Source organism: Fukomys damarensis, unplaced genomic scaffold (assembly GCF_012274545.1).
Source record: "Fukomys damarensis isolate Sample0158 unplaced genomic scaffold, DMR_v1.0_HiC HiC_scaffold_2, whole genome shotgun sequence".
Taxonomy (NCBI): Eukaryota; Metazoa; Chordata; class Mammalia; order Rodentia; family Bathyergidae; genus Fukomys; species Fukomys damarensis.
This window is the reverse complement of record NW_022900914.1, coordinates 55609624-55623778: the sequence shown is the minus strand read 5'-3', so window position 1 is coordinate 55623778 and position 14155 is coordinate 55609624.

The following is a 14155-nucleotide window of genomic DNA, read 5'->3' as shown; positions in this document are numbered from 1 at the left end:
ATCTGGTGCTTACTGATGTTAGAAATTAATTACTTTTATTATCTTTAGGGAGTTTAGTTTCGGTGTTGCCAGCGTAAAAGAATGAAAAATCTGCTCTTGAGAAATGTTTTTACTATTATGATTAATCTTATCTGGCTCTCATAACATTTATTATTTAACCATAACAATAACACAAAACAATATAATTGCTTAGGTGCTGGTCATCAATCGTTTATGGGAATTTAAATGAGAAAACATAAAATATGACAGAATTTAAGTAGTGTTTCATGGCGTTTTGTCCCTATTATCACAATCCTCAAGGTTCAGCTCAAGTATAGCATTATGATTAAAAATACTAGTTTTGTTTCATACAGTCTGCATTGCAATCACTATTCAGCTGGTACCGGGAGTTCCGTTTAGCTTTTTGTGCTTCAATACTATGATAGCAGAAATAATTAGTTCATATTTTATTCATTTATTGTGAATGTTAAAGGAAGTCCTGCATATAAAAAACCTGGCTTATTAAAGAATATCTAAAAATTGATAGTAATTCCTGTAACAGCATTATGATTAATACTACTGAAAATACTGTAAGAATTAAATTAATTAATATGTACATGTAAATCATTTACAATACTATCATACATAAAATACACACTATTAAAATATTACCTATAATATATCACTATGTGCTCTCATCATCAAAATATATTTTTTTTCTTCCTAGAATTTTCTATCTCATGGGTTACTAACATTGGGTTAAATTACATAAATTTATATTAAGAGACAAAATGTTAACATACTCAAAACTTGGTTTCCTGCATTGGACTCTATATTTTTCTATGTCCGTTTCAATATCTCATAAATTTGAAAATTTACTTGACTTGTTAAAGCTTCAATTTGCTCATATTTAAAATACACATGTCATTTATTTCACAAGGCTTATTGTATGGTGCAAATAACGTTGTATAAACTAAAAGAAAATAATAGCTCTCAAATAATTATTATCCAGAAGGCAGCATCAATATATATTTACAAATGTTATTCAATCTAGAAGCAGTAACTCTGCAAAAATTTACTTATTGGCAAATAAATATTCCTTCTTTCAAAAGTTTTGCTAACTTAAAACATCAGCTTTTATATTCAAATTATATTTCAACACTAGCTAACTTTAAGGGTAACCTAGTCTATAAATGTATAGTGTAGATGGTATTTAAGAATATGCTTCCTGAATCTTTTCCCTCATGTTTAACCTTTAAGACACATGAAGAAGAATTATCTGGCCACTAAGTGTAGGAAATGTTGTACCCTATATGCATATTTTGGGGGTTCAGCATAGTATAATTATCCTTCTGTGTCTATAGAGGGTTTATTTCTAGTGTTCCTTTATGAACACCTAAATCCATGGACTCGTAAGTTCCTTGGAAAAATAAAATAGCATATTTTTGTAGTATAATTCATCTCCAGATTCTTTCTATAACCTAATGCAATGTAAATGATATCTATATAGGCCTAAAAATCTATTGTTAAGAATAATTATGAGGAAAAGTCTGTCCATGTTGAGTATAGATGCAATGTTTAAAAAAATATTTTCAGTCCAAGGTTGGTTGAATCTGAGGATGTGGAAATTATAGATGTAAAACATGGATTACACTTTAAAGTTCTGAGATATCCTGCTAAGGAAATGTGTCATATATTGGAAAATTCAGATAATAAATTTCGCTGTGACTCTAGGAAATTTTACATACAATAATTACGAATATTCTGCAGTTCTGGGGAAACACAATTGAAAAGATACATGGTCTTCCAATTTATTACTGAGAGTCATTGGTGCACAGTAAAAAAGACTGGAAAAACACCAGGAGACATAAAATGTTATTCCTTCCCCAGGAGAGATGGCAGAAAAGATATTCCTGTTTTAAATTATTTTAAAAATGCAAAAACTATCTCAGAGTGAAGAGCCAGGACATTTTATCTTGTAATTAAAAGCCGTAGACATGGTCAAAATAATTGGACATCTGGGAAATGAATACTTGTTTCTTAAGTCTCTTTGATAACCACATTTGTGAATTGTGTGAAGATATTTCTATCCTATGTACAGTGGGAGAGTTTGCAGCAGGCCAATCATCCCATCACAATCAAATACATAAAGTAGATTAAAGAGAAATCTATGTGAAGGCCCTGAAAATTTCTGTATCAGCCAGGACTTGAGAGACTAGAACACAAGAAAATACTATCAAAGTCTGCTTAACCTTCTGGGTGTTTCTCTATGTCTGTTCTTGGCAGGACCTTTGTTTGTTCTTGGATTGAGGCAAGAGGCTGAAACACCAGGCAAAAAGCAATGACTGAGATTCAGAGAAGCCACCAGAGTTATAAGAAAACTCACAGTAATGAGGGGTGGACATTTGCACAGGAATTACTGGAATCTAAGGTTGCCACAGCAGGCAGGATAAAGGGTCTTTGTCCCAGATGAAAGGCTGGCCAGACAGAAAAACTGACGACTGGCACAAGGCTAGCCTCAAAGCATTTGCTAGAAGAGCTGTGCAGAACAACAGATAGAAAACCAAGAAGAAAATGACTATCATAGCACATTCTTATTGTTGCTAGAGAGAACCGATAATGATAATAATAATAATAATAATAATAACCTGAGAGTAGGACAGGCACCTTTTGGTAGCCTTGCATGCTCTTACTTTATATTTCTGTAGGGCTATCCCTGATAAATGTCATTTAACTAATATTAAAATAAATCTTACAAATACTGTAAAGCAGCCCCAAATCAGCTCAGTCCCTAACAAAGCTGAGGCAAATTTTCCCTTCACTGTCTCCTAGAAAATGGGATCAATCCTCTTTGCAGAAAAAAAATAGCATCTTGCAGAAGCACTATAGTTTTTTATGTATGTCATTCAATTAAAATTCATTAACAGAAACATTATCTGGAGGGGAAAAATATAATAAATAAAAAATACAAACAGAACTCTACATGGCCCAGAATTAGATATTAGACATGGACCTTGACAATGACTCATTTCAATAATTAATTTTGGTTCTTTATTGCTTCTGATCAAATAATTAGAGGACTGAAAAGGAAATTTTTGCATAAGAGCTAGAATTTACAGATCATAACAATATAAAGAATGGTAAGTTTGAGTCATTTATATGAAAATGGATGCACCTTGACATAATAATGTAAAGTGAAATAAAGTTTAAATATCACATCATTTCCCATGTAGGAGAAGCACAAATATAAATAATTTAAAGAGGGGGCTGGGGATTTAGCTCAGTGGTGCCACCACCTGCCTCGCAAGTGCAGGTCCCAATTCTAATAATTAAAGAGCAAAACAAAACAAAACAAAACAAAAAAAATAGGAGACAAGATAGATCTTTTGCTAAGAGACCTTAGGAGGGAGGAAGGAGGAGAAGGAAAGAGAAAGTAAAAAGAACTGACATGTTATTTACATGTACCGACTTCCACAATGAATGTGATCGTTACATACTGCAAACAAGTACTAATAAAAATTTTTTAAATTATGGAATAAAAACTGAAAAACAACAATTTTTGTATAGTTGAAAAATGTAATATTTAATTAAGAACTGGATTTCATCATTTAGTAGCAGATTAGATGCAGCTGAAGAAATGATTTGTAAATTATGGGATTTGCTGAGAGGAGAAACCTAACTCCTTAGCTCTTTGGAAAGACTGATTTAAAAAATAGGTTATGCTAAAAGTCTTTTAAAACAGCTTGAGGGTACTGTTTCCAGAATGCATCCTCTCATGTATCCCTTTTACTTTAGTGAAAAAATGAATGTGAAAAAGAAATCTCTCTCTCAAACTAATGAAAAATATCTGGGGTTACCTATTCAACAGATGAGATAATCATATTTAGACATGATCAGATTATAGATATTTACAAATAAGCTATGGCCTTACTACCTAGCACTGGAAAAGAATTAGTAAGAAATGAGGTTAAATCACTTATGTATTATATTTTAATATGTTTATGATGATTATAACAGTGACAATTCCAAAGATATTTTTGATTTAAGAAAATTTAACCTCTTTTCTTGTAATATCACTAAAGTCGGTAGGAATTTGTTTCCATAACTTTCTCTCTGGTGGAAATAACAGAAACTCAATTCTATTCCATATTTTCTCATCTAGTTCTCCAAATAAAATTTTCACCTCCTTTTCTATCTACTTCTAATGGGGTCTGTTGAATTAATATAGATGAAATTGCATGGCTAAATAGTACGATTTCATATAGGCAAATTGGTGTTTAAGAGTCCAGGAATCACATTCTATTCCTACCAATCAAAGTCTTTTCACAGAGGTAGATCTTATAGTATTATTCAATAGGAGTGGAGAAGAAACAAGAACAAGAAATTTCATAAGGTCCTCCAAGTAAGGAACACAGCATTAATTAATGACATAATTCCCAAGTTTAGAGAGATGGTACTCATCTTTCTCTGGAGAATGGAACAACTGTTCTATTATTAATGACTGAGACTTCAAGTGTAAGATTAAGTAGTATAAAGGCAAAGGGAGCCAAGCAATCAGATATCTGGGTCAAAGAAGTAATAGTCAAGACCAGTGAACTGTATGTGACATTCACATTATGAAATAAATGTAACAATATGCCTCATTATTTGTCCTATAACTTGGTGCTTTGAATGGGCTTTGTGTCCTGGATACCTCATTTGGCCAAGCAACTGGGAGAAAACTCCAAAATAGCAACAGTGAGAACCCCAGAACATAATTGGGCATTTCCTCATCCAGTGAACCGAAAAGAATCACAATTAATTTTCTTATTTGGGGGAGCCATGATGCTAGAAAACTTCATTAAATGGCTCAAAATCAGAAGAATTCAGCTGGTCAGTTCAACAGAAATCATTGCAATTTTTAAAAGCATACTTTTTTCTTTAAGAGTCATGACTAAAGATAGTGCTGAAAAATTGCAGATGTATAAGGTCTATTTCTATCCCTGTAGTATAAGTTTATAAAAAAGTTCCATTAGGGTTTGTTCAAGAAATTCATAAAAGTACATTCATTTAGTTACAGGAAATCTACTGGAAAAATTATTTATCTATGTTGAAGATCTGCTTAGGGAAAGAATAACGTATAAAAGCTACATATTTTTTTCATAGAACTTTTCAAGTATTTTAGAAGTTCTGGAGTTGGAATTGAGCAGCTCTTAATGAAAGCTACATACAGCTCTGTTGAACAGCCTCCTGAGTCCCGTGGAGGAGCAGCTTCAGAGGTACTTCTGTTAGAAGCTCAACAGCACCAAGTTTCCCAAAGAGACTCTCATTACTACAGTTCAGATGCAGGGACCTTTCACAATCCTTCATCTGGGAGGGAAAATGTGTATAGTCCTGCTCCATGTAAAGTGTTTATTTTAGCATATGATAACTCATAGTAATCCTGCTCAATCATCTGAAATCACAGCTGTGTTTCTTTGGAGGTGGAGTGTGAAAATCTCCAAGAGTAGAACTTGACTCTGTTGCAAAGTTCGAGAGTTGTATTGTTGTTGTTACTGTGTAGGTGGCCTCTGCCTATTATTTCTTCTTTTGAGGTTCCAAATAATTTCAGATTGACATTTCTATGATTGCAGATCTGTTTGACTAGAAATATTAGGCAGTGGGGCCACTAGGAAATGGGGAGGTTATGAATGATGCTTGAGGACCTGGCAGTGTATAATGAGCACCCTAAAAGGATAACTTAGCTTGCCTCAGTAGTTTTGGGGTCAATTTAGAACACAGAGGGTGAGTAGCAATGCAAGTGTAAGCTGCTGACAGATTCTTCTTCTTCATACCTTTGAGAGGGTCAAAGTCTGAAAGGAATTCGTGCTATCAAGTGGAGGGATATGATCATTCTCAGAAAATCTGTCAGTCCTGGAGATTTCTATTTGAAAATACTATCTTTTCCAACCACAAGTAAAAATAGTGCTTTTGTGTCAACCAATTACTCTCATCTTTGTACTGTAGATTAGCATCTGAACAGCTCACACAGGAGGACAGCTAAATGTAATAACAGATAAAAGGATTCAGAGAGACAGTAGACAGTATAAATGAATGCCATGATTAAACCTAATATGTGGTATTCTCCTTAACATACACACACACACACACACACAGAAACACAAACACAAAGACACACACAGTATACCTCATATTTCTTATATTGACAGAACTGGTGAGAGATGACTTGTGAAGGAAGAAAAGGAGGAAGAAATGTGTGCTCTGAAATGGAGAGGATATGGTTACAAGGAGATTTTTTTTTTCTCATTGAGTTTATTGGTACATTTTAGGTATACAGTACAGTTACATTCATCATTGGGATCTTGTACCTTTACATGACAGGTCTTGGCTCTCATTTTTACCCCATATCCCTACCCTCCCTTCACCCCCACCTCCCTTCCCTATTTACAAATGCTTTATCTCCATTTTATCATATTTTTTCTTTGCCCTTATTTCCTTTACCCTACATATAGTTTCGCCACTGATTGGTTTTAAGACTAAGAAGGAACCAGGCATGGTGGCCCGCACCTTTAATCTCAACACTCAATTTGGGTGAGGCCGGAGGATTACAAGGTCAAACCCATCCCGAAACCTTGTCTTATGAGACCTTATCTCAAAAAAATAAAAAAAAACATCTGGGGATATAGCTCAGTGTGAAGCCCTTAAGTAAATCCCCAGAACTCCTAAGGGGAAGGGACTTTGGGAAGCAGAAGAACCCTACAAGAGAATTAGAAAAAAGGGGAGCCCAGTAGTAAGACTCCAGGACCTAGTTTAATTGGTTTTGAAATGATACATTATCTTAGAGGAGTTCTTAAGACAACTTCACTTATTGAATTAGGATATGAATAACAGATTGAGAGTTTTAGAAAAGAAATGTGTCAAATACTACTCTACACTTCTTTCCTAGTAATTATGATTGGACATGTGAGGAGAAGTGTCAAAGTCCTTGTAGGAAGAAACTGATTAGGTCAGATATAGTATAAAGAGATATCATTGAGAAGTAAGAGGAGGAAATTTTTGCAGCGGAGGAATGAAAATAAGATCCAAACATGTGACTACGAAAACGTGGAGAACTGTGAGTGAAGGCACATGTGTTTGAGCCAAGTCCTCCGTGGGGACGTAGGAGCTGTGAGCCATGACTGGGACCTTGGGGAAGGCTGAGTGAACAGTGGGTATGTGGCTGGGTTCTCAGCATGCACTGAGAAGTACAAGAATTCCAGATATGAAACCTCTCTTGAAAAGACAGTATATTGGCTAGGGTAAGAACTGCAAAGCCAAACTGCCCAAGATTAAATACCAGTACTGGTACCTACTGTTGTGTAACTTGGAGCAAAGCCTTTAATCTTGAGTGAATAACTCAGTTTCCTTTTTTTCTAAGATAGACATCGTAATAATTTCTTCATGGACTTTTTTTAAGAACAATTAAAGTCAGTGTGGCAACACTGAGAACTGTGCATTGCACATTTGCTAACTTCCTGTTAGCACACTTTGGTCCTCAGCTCTCTACTTTCTTCTAGTTGTCCTCATTCCAGCCAGGTCTTCTCATTAGAGAGCCAATTCTCAGCCTGTATCTTGTCCCCACAGCACGCCCTGAAGAAAGATAGCTTATTTTTTCCCAGTACAGATGGCCCCTGACTATGATGATTCACCTTATGATTTTTTTAACTGAACAATTGTGGCAAAGCATTAGGCATGCAGTAGAAACTGTAGTACTTTGAATTTTGATCTATTCCTGGACTAGTAAGATATGGTGAGATTCTTTTTGATGATGCTGAACAGCCGCAGTGAGCAGCAGCTCTGGGTCAGCCAAGCCATGATCAAGCCATGTGATCACAGGAAATAACCACTACTCTCTGAGTGCCATATTGTTAATCTAGGATTATGGTAGGTAAGGTGTATTAACTGATGACTGACAAAGGGTTTAAGAGTATGTATCCCTATTGCAAGTTGAGAAGCATCTGTAAAGAGACAAGCTCAATTTATTTCCACTGGACTGATTTTAAATTACATTCAAATTACATTTAAATTACATTTAAATCCCTAGAAAGGAGGGGTGCAAGACCAGAAAGCTGAGCTGTTCTGACCTGTGAAGCCTTGGTCCATGACCCACACAACTTTTTTTTTTTTTTGTACTGGGGATTGAACTCAGGTCCTTGCACTTGAGAGACAGGCAGCAGAATCAATGAGCTTAATCCCTGCCTGGTGCTTTCTCAATTTTGAGGTAGTGTTTCCAGAAAAAGAAATAAAACAGATTCTGGGTAAGTTAAAAACAACAGAAGTATCTCATAGCCCCAAGAAGGAAGACTTGACATGATTTTACACTGGTTGAGAAACACTGGGTAAAAAGTAAGTGGAGACAATATTTTTTCAATAAAGCCTCAGATCTCTCACAAGCAATAAAGTGGTCACCAAAAGTGTCAAGCTGGAAAATTTCCTTTGCGATGTCCCATGTTTTTCCATAAATTAATAATTTTACCATTTATTGAGGATCTGCTGGTGCCCAGTGCTGTGTGTGTGTTTTTTTTACATGCTTCCTAATTATCTAAGGTATTATAAATTTTGCCATTTTCATTGGGAATCTGAGTACTTGTCATACCACAGATTAAGAGAATTTGAAGTCACTTCTATTTGAACTTAATGATCATGGATTTTCCGACATGTGGTGAAGCATCCTTTTCAATGTCCTTTCTTCCTGCTTTGCTTTGCTCCTAGTCAGTGATCTCATACATCAGCAAGCAAGTCAAAGACAAACTGGAGGCCGGTATTTTCACAATGTTTTGAAGTTATCCCCACTCCCACTAGTTCTGTGTTTCAGCCAGGAACTAATGCTAGTTCTTATTGCCAGCAGAGGGTATTCTATTATTGATAGGTCAGGCCAAAGCCCTTTGGAAGCTACCAGCAGGTCTATCATTGAACGAATCGCATTTTGGTCCATCTGTTGCAACACAGACACTTTGCTTTAGACAAGTGCATCTCCTCTGTAGTTCCTGCAAGGTTTCCAGCCTCTCTTATGCCATGCTACCCTCATTTCCTGAGCTTTGCCCCTTTTCCTGCTTCTCTCCCTGTCCTCCCGTTTTCTGGGGCCCATTTTGTATAAGAAACTTCACCAGATTCTGCCAACCCACACTGAATTTTCCTGTGTTACAATCATTCAATGTGGATGAACCACACAACCCAGTCTTTGATTCTAAACATATTTTTCTTTTTTAAAACCTTTACATAATTCCTTATGCAATCAATAACTAATGAATAATAAAAAGCCAGCCAATTGTGCATATAACTTTAAACAATTACATGCAATCCTGGTCCAAGCTTTTCTACTGTCTTGCATTTTTTATTTAATGTCCCAAAGCACCTTGCCTAAGGACGGACATATGACAGACACTCACTGGATTGATTTTTGTAACATATAAAATGTTAGCGTTCTCTTTTTGTTTCTGAGACTCTGAATAAGTTGGCTGGGGGCTGTATCACCATCTTTCCATTTCTTCTCTGCTTTGCTGTTGTTCTGCACCAGCATAAAATCAATTAAGGCTCTGTACTGAGTCTTATCTAAAATATTCTGGTGTCATAAAGCAAGGACCTCTTTTATTGCCCTGTCATTTTTTGTACAGAGAACAAACTAAACCCACTATTAGAAAGAAAATGTAATCTACTCTAGAAGTTTTTCCAGTATATAAAATAAATCATAAATTCTCACTTTTCTGAGTTACAGTACAACTGCAGTCATCCAAATTTATACCTCAGAACAGAAGTGCAATTCCCATCCCCATCACCTTCTGTCTCCTCTGGTGCCCTGCTGAATTTATTGTTATTCAATACCAATTAAAACCATACTCTTGCCCCAGTCAGTTGCAACTGAAAATCATTACCTGCCAAGAGCTACTAGGTGACAATGTGGGAGGAAGAGTAACTGCAATCTCTAATCCACATCAAAGTTCCTCTCAGAGGTGCAGGCTGAAGAGCAGGTGGGAAGAGGAGAGCTTGTAAACCAGAAGAGTCCAGGATGAGGATTTCAGTGCAGGGTGGAGGTCTGGAGCAGGTCTGAGCAGCTGACACCATCTGTGCTGTCTCTCTTCAGTGGAGCTGAAATGGTAATTGATTTTCAGAGCCATCCATCCATCTGAGCCTGCACCACACATTCTGAAACTAGTCGGAGATTGTTTCATCGTCTTATTCACCTGGAAAAGGAGAAAAGGAGAAAGGGTGAGAGAGAGGGTGCCAAGTGACTAGAACAATAAACTGGAGTCGTGCTCTGTTCTGACACTGACACTCTGCATAACCCAAGAGAATCATTTGGGACTCGATTATACAGAATGATAATAGCTCTGATATAAATGTGCTGGACTCGGTGTAAGGAACCTGCCTGGGTCCCTGTCCTGCCTCTGTTCTGTTTAGCACTGAAAAATGAGTCAAATGCCTTAGCCTCTCTTGCTTTCAGTTTTCCCATCTGTAAAAGGAGGAGTTGGAAACTCAGATGACTTCAGAGCTAGAAAAGCATCAGAAAATTTGGTAACCTAAGAAGGATTTAGAACTATAATAATTGGGGTATGCATACCTGGGCTAACAGCTTTTAAACTGTAAATTCAGATTTTAGAAACATACAGAACATAATATCCTTAAGCCTTCAATTTCGGCCTCTAAGGGAGGTAATCTCTAAATCATTTATTGCTCAGGTATTCTTTGAAAATGAATCCCTGGAGAGCAGATCACCACCTGACCACCTTTCCAGGTTAGTTCAGTATCTTATAAAGTGTCTGGGATACAGTAGTTGCAAAGTGTAGTTTGTTGCATGGCAGCCATTCTCTTTTAATCTAACTTCACAGAATGGAGTTACTGCTTCATCATATTTAGGGTGATCTCTCCTTTGACAGTTCTTGGCTTTCATCTGTTTAATCACTTTCTTTCCTATCCATCTAGTTTGCCCTCTGCTAATTCTTTCTTGAGCTGCTGGAAGTACAATTGTTTGTACTTTTATTGGAAATGGCTAAGACAACATCAGCAATAACAAGACTTCCAGGAGAAAAGACAGCATAGGAAAGAAACCAGGGTTTATCTAGCAGCCCTGGCCTGACACATCTTCACTGTACCGTTTTAAGGAGCAACCAACGCTTTTCCTGCCTTGATACCTCTCATATGCACTTCTGCCTGAATCCTTAGGTCCATAATCTTTTTAGTTTAATGGCTGTTTCTCTACCTAATCTTCCTACAGAACTGTCCCAAATTCTGAGCGACTTCCATTTCAAAACAGCTCTGTAGATCAACCCACTCCCAGGAGAGGCTGTAGAGCAGGAGCTCTCTTAAAATCAGACAGATTCACATCCTACATAACTCCAGGTTTTATTTACATACAAAACTATGCAAAATGCTCTCTCTCTCTCTCTCTCTCTCTCTCTCTCTCTCTCTCTCAAGCCTTGAATGCAATCCCAGTGTTTCTGCAAAACCTCAAAGGTATTCATGGAATCCACCCCAGTGAAAAATGTTAAATCTAATCCCAGATGTAAATGCAGGGCCTCTTACGCTGTAGATGAGTATTACAGACTTTGGAGATGTATTTTCATGCATTCCTTATATGATAGAATGTGGACAGTTTACTAAATATTGGAGTTTCTTTGTTTTGTTCTTTTGTTTGGTACCTGGGAGCAAACTCTGGTACTTGCACTTGCATGGCAGGCATGGAAAAACTGAGCTAAATCCCCGAAAGTTTTCCAAATATTGGGATCCTCAAGAGAATTCTTTTGATAGCAATTGTCTTCACTTAAGCAATAAACAGTTCCTTAATGATCTGGCAAAAGAGACAAATTCTCAAAAGGTTCCTGATTATCCCTCTGTCTTGTAGGTCCTCCCTATTGTTTTACCTGTAAATAACTGTGTGTGTATGGGGGGTGGGTGGGTGTGGGTGTGGGTGTGGGTATCTGTGTATGCATGAGCAATTCCATTGTGTTTAAAATGGTATGAACTACTCAGGAAACCTGGAAAGAGCATGGCTTGTTTCTTTCCCTGAATAGAATGAAGACCAATATTATCTTTTTTTTTTCTTTTTTATTGAGGTTATCAGTACAATCTAGGTATACAATACAGTTACATTCATCATTGGAATTGTGTACCTTTACATAATAGTTCTTGATTCTCATTTTTCCCCTTGTCCCTGCTTTCCCTTCACCCCCTCCTCCCCTCCCCATTTACAAACACTTTATTTCCATTTTTTCAGTTTCTCAATTTTTTTTCCTCTCCCTTATTACCTTTCCCCCACCCTTCCCACTTTCCCTACACCTTTAGCCCTTTACTTCCTATTTCACATTATTAATTGTCTCATTAGGATCCTGTGTACTATTGTAGTTTTTCACACCAAAGAAACTATTCGGTATTTCAGTTAAAGAAATCTCTGTATGAACATTAAAAATAGGGAATCCTAAAATAAAACTAAAAAGGAAAGTAAAAGAGAAAAGGCAATGATGTAACATCAAAATAATCCTTAATTCTGGAGATGAAAATGGTCCCTGAACATATTTAAATTGCTTCTCGCTCTTATAGTCTTATCTTATTCTTTTTTCATTATTTAGAGAATACTTTATTAGTTTCTGTAATCAAACCCACGTAGATATGACCTTACATATTTAGTATGATGTGTTACCCCTGTACACATGGGAAAAAAAATAAAATAAAATAAATTAACATTTCTAGACCAATATGGTTGTCCATTTCTGTACAATGCCAAGTCAACACAGTAAATTGGGATAACTTTTTCCAAAGTTGGCAGCACCGTTAAAGTTTCCCAAAAGCCCATAGACTGAAAGTGAAAGGATGGAAAACAATTCTCCATGTGACAGGAGCCCAGAAAAAAACAGGGGTAGCAATCTTATTGGCAGACAAGGTAAATTTCAAACCAAAACTGAATCTAGTATTATTGATGTAGGTCAGTACTGTATCATACCTCTATGAATGTAAAATATCTAGTACCTGCTTTATGATACATAGTAGGGACTGTGCTTTATCAGAGCTACATTTAATGATATTACTCTAGAATGTTCTCTTTCCAGATGATGATTAAGAGGCTAATAGAAAAAATGGTGCCAGGTACCACAACAGCAACAGAACTTTGCTGTTGTCTAGATATTATTCTTTTCTTTGGTTTTGTTTTTTTTTTTTTAATGGGATGTGCTGAATGTGTATAATTTTGTTCAGATGACTGCAGAACCTGGAAAAGCTGTTGCTGCTCTCGATGCATAACATACTATTAATAGTCTTTACCTACACACACACACACACACACACACACATATAAATTGAATTTTGGGAAACTTTAACGGTGCTGCCAACTTTGGAAAAAGTTATCCCAATATTATCTTAATGTAGCTGGCTATAATATATTACAATAGATAGGTTGCTTAAGCAATATTTCACAAATTCCTGGGGGCTAAATCCAAGACAAAGGTACCTGCAAGTCCTATGTCTGGTGAGGTCCTACTTCTTGATTTGCATATGCTCATCATTTCCTGTATCCTCACATTATTACAGAAAGCAAAGAGTGAAAGCAAGTTCTTCTGTCTCTTCTTATACAGACACTAAACACTTCACAAAGGTCTTGCGCTCATGACTTAATCTAAACTTAATTCCTTTCCAAAAGTTCAAACTCTTGATGCCATCTCATTGCGGTGAGGGCTTTATGATATGATAAAGGGGAGTGGAGGGCATTCAGTCCATAGCACATAGGAACCACCTCAGGAAAGCGAGATGGCTATGAAGATGGGGATGTAACTCTGAGTCACTTAATTACTGTGATATATTCTGAGACATGGGTCATTAGGTAATTCCATCATTGTGCAAACAGAAAGTGTGCTTATACAAACCAACATAGTATAAGTCAATCACTGCTCTCTCTCTCTCTCTCTTGATATAATCAAGAGATGTAATAAATATGAAGCCACTGGGGTTTACCAGGGCATACTGTTTTACAGAGAATCTTTTTTAGGTCAAAAGAGTACACTCTAAAATAATGATAAAACTGTAGGATCCTAGAAATTTAGTCCCAAAACCCTCCCCACTTAGCTTAACTGACTCCATTTTTAAGCTGAAAAACCATAAAGGGCCAGAACCAACCCGCGGATGAACTCAGGCAGTAAAAATTTGCTTAGTTTGCTTAGTTTGCTTGGTTACG